The sequence below is a fragment of the Festucalex cinctus genome, chromosome 2 (assembly GCF_051991245.1).
Source record: "Festucalex cinctus isolate MCC-2025b chromosome 2, RoL_Fcin_1.0, whole genome shotgun sequence".
NCBI classification, from domain to species: domain Eukaryota; kingdom Metazoa; phylum Chordata; class Actinopteri; order Syngnathiformes; family Syngnathidae; genus Festucalex; species Festucalex cinctus.
In genome coordinates this window covers 26587533-26593532 of record NC_135412.1, presented here as the reverse complement: position 1 = coordinate 26593532, position 6000 = coordinate 26587533, and the positions used below count along the sequence as shown (strand labels likewise).

At 46.0% G+C, this 6000-nt stretch overlaps 2 non-coding genes across 2 annotated transcripts; both read left to right on the top strand.

The window, feature by feature from the left end:
* Nucleotides 1-2497: 2497 nt before the first annotated feature.
* On the top strand, nucleotides 2498-2579 carry trnal-uag (transfer RNA leucine (anticodon UAG)). The gene has a single exon. It is a non-coding gene; the product is annotated as a tRNA-Leu (tRNA).
* Nucleotides 2580-5331: 2752 nt separating this feature from the next.
* Nucleotides 5332-5413, top strand: trnal-uag (transfer RNA leucine (anticodon UAG)). The gene has a single exon. It is a non-coding gene; the product is annotated as a tRNA-Leu (tRNA).
* Nucleotides 5414-6000: the final 587 nt, after the last annotated feature.

Genomic DNA, 6000 nt, shown 5'->3' with positions numbered 1-6000 from the left:
ATACGTCTAAACAGCGGTCAGCAGGTAGTGTGGCCGAGCGGTCAAAGGCGCTGGATTAAGACTCCAGTCTTTCAGGAGGCGTGGGTTCACGTCCCACCAGTTCACATTTAGATTTGGGTTTCTCACAAAATGGAAGTTTTTGATTTTCTTTCCACCATAAATTCATCGTACTTATCAAAATACTTGGCTTGGCCACAGCCAATGAGTAGCCAACTCCGAACTTCACATGGTTAACCTTCAAAAGAAACACTTGGAATAAGTTCAACAACATACCAGACTCAGGGTTTTGCTAATATACAAACAGTTGCAGATAGCAGAGGATGGTTTCGATCCATCAACCTCTGGGTTATGGGCCCAGCACGCTTCCGCTGCGCCACTCTGCTGCTCGAGGACAAGCATTTGTCCTGTACTCTTGTCGCTGAAGAAGAACTAGGTCGCCTGTGACACCATGGATCCGAGCAGGCTTTATCACGTTGTGCACAAAGCGATGCAGGACATCACAAACCTAGAAATTGGTGTGGAAGACTACTGTTTGACCGCCAAGTCTGCACCTCAAACCGCAACATTTCTTAAATTGCCAACAAATGTCCCTTCCTGATATTTCTTCACAGGGTAGTGTGGCCGAGCGGTCAAAGGCGCTGGATTAAGGCTCCAGTCTCTCAGGAGGGTTCGATTCCCACCACTGCCAGTTCCTTGTCAATGGAGTTAGTGTCCTAAAATACCTGAGGATGACTTATGAGATAATTTCCAGTCAGTGAGGCAAATACGCATTTAGTCCAAACCAGATTACCACTGGACATTTCTGGTTCTCTTGAAGATAATTTACCTCTGATCCGAGCGGGATTCATCACCTTTTGCACAAGGCTCGGTTGGACACTTCTCAACTGGATATTTTTTGCGGGAACATATCCTGACAAAACTATTTAAATATGCCAACAAACTCATACGTCTAAACAGCGGTCAGCAGGTACTGTGGCCGAGCGGTCAAAGGCGCTGGATTAAGACTCCAGTCTCTCAGGAGGCGTGGGTTCACGTCCCACCAGTTCACATTTAGATTTGGGTTGCACACAAAATGGAAGTTTTTGATTTTCTTTCCACCATAAATTCATCGTACTTATCAAAATACTTGGCTTGGCCACAGCCAATGAGTAGCCAACTCCGAACTTCACATGGTTAACCTTCAAAAGAAACACTTGGAATAAGTTCAACAACATACCAGACTCAGGGTTTTGCTAATATACAAACAGTTGCAGATAGCAGAGGATGGTTTCGATCCATCGACCTCTGGGTTATGGGCCCAGCACGCTTCCGCTGCGCCACTCTGCTGCTCGAGGACAAGCATTTGTCCTGTACTCTTGTCGCTGAAGAAGAACTAGGTCGCCTGTGACACCATGGATCCGAGCAGGCTTTATCACGTTGTGCACAAAGCGATGCAGGACATCACAAACCTAGAAATTGGTGTGGAAGACTACTGTTTGACCGCCAAGTCTGCACCTCAAACCGCAACATTTCTTAAATTGCCAACAAATGTCCCTTCCTGATATTTCTTCACAGGGTAGTGTGGCCGAGCGGTCAAAGGCGCTGGATTAAGGCTCCAGTCTCTCAGGAGGGTTCGATTCCCACCACTGCCAGTTCCTTGTCAATGGAGTTAGTGTCCTAAAATACCTGAGGATGACTTATGAGATAATTTCCAGTCAGTGAGGCAAATACGCATTTAGTCCAAACCAGATTACCACTGGACATTTCTGGTTCTCTTGAAGATAATTTACCTCTGATCCGAGCGGGATTCATCACCTTTTGCACAAGGCTCGGTTGGACACTTCTCAACTGGATATTTTTTGCGGGAACATATCCTGACAAAACTACTTAAATATGCCAACAAACTCATACGTCTAAACAGCGGTCAGTAGGTAGTGTGGCCGAGCGGTCAAAGGCGCTGGATTAAGGCTCCAGTCTCTCAGGAGGCATGGGTTCACAACCCACCAGTTCACATTTAGATTTGGGTTTCTCACAAAATGGAAGTTTTTGATTTTCTTTCCACCATAAATTCATCGTACTTATCAAAATACTTGGCTTGGCCACAGCCAATGAGTAGCCAACTCCGAACTTCACATGGTTAACCTTCAAAAGAAGCACTTGTAAGAAGTTCAACAACATACCAGACTCGGGGTTTTCCTAATATACAAAGAGTTGTAGATAGCAGAGGATGGTTTCGATCCATCGACCTCTGGGTTATGGGCCCAGCACGCTTCCGCTGCGCCACTCTGCTGCTCGAGGACAAGCATTTGTCCTGTACTCTTGTCGCTGAAGAAGAACTAGGTCGCCTGTGACACCATGGATCCGAGCAGGCTTTATCACGTTGTGCACAAAGCGATGCAGGACATCACAAACCTAGAAATTGGTGTGGAAGACTACTGTTTGACCGCCAAGTCTGCACCTCAAACCGCAACATTTCTTAAATTGCCAACAAATGTCCCTTCCTGACATTTCTTCACAGGGTAGTGTGGCCGAGTGGTCGAAGGCGCTGGATTTAGGCTCCAGTCTCTCAGGAGGCGTGGGTTCGAATCCCACCACTGCCAGTTCCTTGTCAATGGAGTTAGTGTCCTAAAATACCCGTGGATGACTTATGAGATAAATTCCAGTCAGTGAGGCTAATAAGCATTTAGTCCAAACCAGATTACCACTGGACATTTCTGGTTCTCTTGAAGATAATTTACCTCTGATCCGTGCGGGATTCAGCACATTTGCACAAGGCTCGGTTGGACACTTCTCAACTGGATATTTTTTTGTGGGAACATATCCTGACAAAACTACTTAAATATGCCAACAAACTCATACGTCTAAACAGCGGTCAGCAGGTAGTGTGGCCGAGCGGTCAAAGGCGCTGGATTAAGACTCCAGTCTCTCAGGAGGCGTGGGTTCACGTCCCACCAGTTCACATTTAGATTTGGGTTTCTCACAAAATGGAAGTTTTTGATTTTCTTTCCACCATAAATTCATCGTACTTATCAAAATACTTGGCTTGGCCACAGCCAATGAGTAGCCAACTCCGAACTTCACATGGTTAACCTTCAAAAGAAACACTTGGAATAAGTTCAACAACATACCAGACTCAGGGTTTTGCTAATATACAAACAGTTGCAGATAGCAGAGGATGGTTTCGATCCATCAACCTCTGGGTTATGGGCCCAGCACGCTTCCGCTGCGCCACTCTGCTGCTCGAGGACAAGCATTTGTCCTGTACTCTTGTCGCTGAAGAAGAACTAGGTCGCCTGTGACACCATGGATCCGAGCAGGCTTTATCACGTTGTGCACAAAGCGATGCAGGACATCACAAACCTAGAAATTGGTGTGGAAGACTACTGTTTGACCGCCAAGTCTGCACCTCAAACCGCAACATTTCTTAAATTGCCAACAAATGTCCCTTCCTGATATTTCTTCACAGGGTAGTGTGGCCGAGCGGTCAAAGACGCTGGATTAAGGCTCCAGTCTCTCAGGAGGGTTCGATTCCCACCACTGCCAGTTCCTTGTCAATGGAGTTAGTGTCCTAAAATACCTGAGGATGACTTATGAGATAATTTCCAGTCAGTGAGGCAAATACGCATTTAGTCCAAACCAGATTACCACTGGACATTTCTGGTTCTCTTGAAGATAATTTACCTCTGATCCGAGCGGGATTCATCACCTTTTGCACAAGGCTCGGCTGGACACTTCTCAACTGGATATTTTTTGCGGGAACATATCCTGACAAAACTATTTAAATATGCCAACAAACTCATACGTCTAAACAGCGGTCAGCAGGTACTGTGGCCGAGCGGTCAAAGGCGCTGGATTAAGACTCCAGTCTCTCAGGAGGCGTGGGTTCACGTCCCACCAGTTCACATTTAGATTTGGGTTGCACACAAAATGGAAGTTTTTGATTTTCTTTCCACCATAAATTCATCGTACTTATCAAAATACTTGGCTTGGCCACAGCCAATGAGTAGCCAACTCCGAACTTCACATGGTTAACCTTCAAAAGAAACACTTGGAATAAGTTCAACAACATACCAGACTCAGGGTTTTGCTAATATACAAACAGTTGCAGATAGCAGAGGATGGTTTCGATCCATCGACCTCTGGGTTATGGGCCCAGCACGCTTCCGCTGCGCCACTCTGCTGCTCGAGGACAAGCATTTGTCCTGTACTCTTGTCGCTGAAGAAGAACTAGGTCGCCTGTGACACCATGGATCCGAGCAGGCTTTATCACGTTGTGCACAAAGCGATGCAGGACATCACAAACCTAGAAATTGGTGTGGAAGACTACTGTTTGACCGCCAAGTCTGCACCTCAAACCGCAACATTTCTTAAATTGCCAACAAATGTCCCTTCCTGATATTTCTTCACAGGGTAGTGTGGCCGAGCGGTCAAAGGCGTTGGATTAAGGCTCCAGTCTCTCAGGAGGGTTCGATTCCCACCACTGCCAGTTCCTTGTCAATGGAGTTAGTGTCCTAAAATACCCGAGGATGACTTATGAGATAAATTCCAGTCAGTGAGGCAAATACGCATTTAGTCCAAACCAGATTACCACTGGACATTTCTGGTTCTCTTGAAGATAATTTACCTCTGATCCGAGCGGGATTCATCACCTTTTGCACAAGGCTCGGTTGGACACTTCTCAACTGGATATTTTTTGTGGGAACATATCCTGACAAAACTACTTAAATATGCCAACAAACTCATACGTCTAAACAGCGGTCAGTAGGTAGTGTGGCCGAGCGGTCAAAGGCGCTGGATTAAGGCTCCAGTCTCTCAGGAGGCATGGGTTCACAACCCACCAGTTCACATTTAGATTTGGGTTTCTCACAAAATGGAAGTTTTTGATTTTCTTTCCACCATAAATTCATCGTACTTATCAAAATACTTGGCTTGGCCACAGCCAATGAGTAGCCAACTCCGAACTTCACATGGTTAACCTTCAAAAGAAGCACTTGGAAGAAGTTCAACAACATACCAGACTCGGGGTTTTCCTAATATACAAAGAGTTGTAGATAGCAGAGGATGGTTTCGATCCATCGACCTCTGGGTTATGGGCCCAGCACGCTTCCGCTGCGCCACTCTGCTGCTCGAGGACAAGCATTTGTCCTGTACCCTTGTCGCTGAAGAAGAACTAGGTCGCCTGTGACACCATGGATCCGAGCAGGCTTTATCACGTTGTGCACAAAGCGATGCAGGACATCACAAACCTAGAAATTGGTGTGGAAGACTACTGTTTGACCGCCAAGTCTGCACCTCAAACCGCAACATTTCTTAAATTGCCAACAAATGTCCCTTCCTGACATTTCTTCACAGGGTAGTGTGGCCGAGTGGTCGAAGGCGCTGGATTTAGGCTCCAGTCTCTCAGGAGGCGTGGGTTCGAATCCCACCACTGACAGTTCCTTGTCAATGGAGTTAGTGTCCTAAAATACCCGTGGATGACTTATGAGATAAATTCCAGTCAGTGAGGCTAATAAGCATTTAGTCCAAACCAGATTACCACTGGACATTTCTGGTTCTCTTGAAGATAATTTACCTCTGATCTGTGCGGGATTCATCACATTTGCACAAGGCTCGGTTGGACACTTCTCAACTGGATATTTTTTTGTGGGAACATATCCTGACAAAACTACTTAAATATGCCAACAAACTCATACGTCTAAACAGCGGTCAGCAGGTAGTGTGGCCGAGCGGTCAAAGGCGCTGGATTAAGACTCCAGTCTCTCAGGAGGCGTGGGTTCACGTCCCACCAGTTCACATTTAGATTTGGGTTTCTCACGAAGTGGAAGTTTTTGATTTTCTTTCCACCATAAATTCATCGTACTTATCAAAATACTTGGCTTGGCCACAGCCAATGAGTAGCCAACTCCGAACTTCACATGGTTAACCTTCAAAAGAAGCACTTGGAAGAAGTTCAACAACATACCAGACTCGGGGTTTTCCTAATATACAAAGAGTTGTAGATAGCAGAGGATGGTTTCGATC